The following is a 1,158-nucleotide window of genomic DNA, read 5'->3' on the forward strand; positions in this document are numbered from 1 at the left end:
TTACCTGGCTTATAAACTACCAAAACCATTCACAAGAACTCTTTGGCATAACCCTAAAAAGTATCAGAACTTCCTATCTAAGTGGAAGTTAAAAAGTTGTGTTTTCTTACATTTTGAAGACTTCCAAGAAAAATAAGACTAGAACTTCCATGTAATCCAGCAATTCTACTTTTTGGCAGCCGTCGCCCAAAACGCAAAAAACAATGATTTGAAAAAAATACAAGAACACCTATGTTCATTGCAGTGCTAAATACAATACCCGGGATATAGAAACAACCTGAAATTACAATGACAGATGAGTAGGCAAAGAAATTGTGGTGTATATACAAAATGGAATGCTACTGCGTGGTTATAAAAAAAAAATAAAAATTTGCAACTTTCTGAACTGAAGGGAACTTGAGAATATGATATTTAGCAAAATAAATCAGAAGGTAGAGAATTACCATTGAGTGATCCTTCACATCCATTGCATATAGAGAAATCAGAGAAGGAAATAGACAATATTGAATATGATAAATCTTTGACTTTGTATTACAAAACTGAGATTACTAAGTAGTAGGATGGGAGATGGGGTGTATGCAGATAGAAAGAGAAGGACTAGAAGTGACATAAGATCTGTAATGAGACACTTTGATGATGGTGAAGATGCAGAAATTTTGTACATCAAAACCATAAACCTTTACACTATTATAACCATATTCTCTGTACTTCAATAAAAATGAAAAATAATGGGCAAGAGAAATGGATTAAAGAGATAGTACCGTGATAAGACATTTGCCTTGCATGCAATTAACCCTGTTAAATCCCCCACACCACATATGGTCTCCTGAGAACTTCCAGGGAGCACTTCTGAGCACAGATCCAAGAGCACTTGAGCACCACAGGGTGTGGCCCACCTTTCAAATTTAAAAAAAAATGGAGAGAGAGAGAGAGAACTGAGAACCTGACACAGAAGAGGCTGTGGGGGTAGGAGGGAAACTGGAGTGGAGACATTGGTAATGGGAAATGTGCACTGGTGACTGGTGTAGGGATGAGTGTGGGAACATTATATGATTGCGATCCAATTGTGAGCAACTTTTTAACCATGTATCTCACTGTGGTTAAATTAAAAAAATAAATAAGTAAATTTAGATAAAAAAAACAATAAAATCTGTGCTT

This window comes from Sorex araneus, chromosome 1 (assembly GCF_027595985.1).
Source record: "Sorex araneus isolate mSorAra2 chromosome 1, mSorAra2.pri, whole genome shotgun sequence".
Classification (NCBI taxonomy): Eukaryota; Metazoa; Chordata; class Mammalia; order Eulipotyphla; family Soricidae; genus Sorex; species Sorex araneus.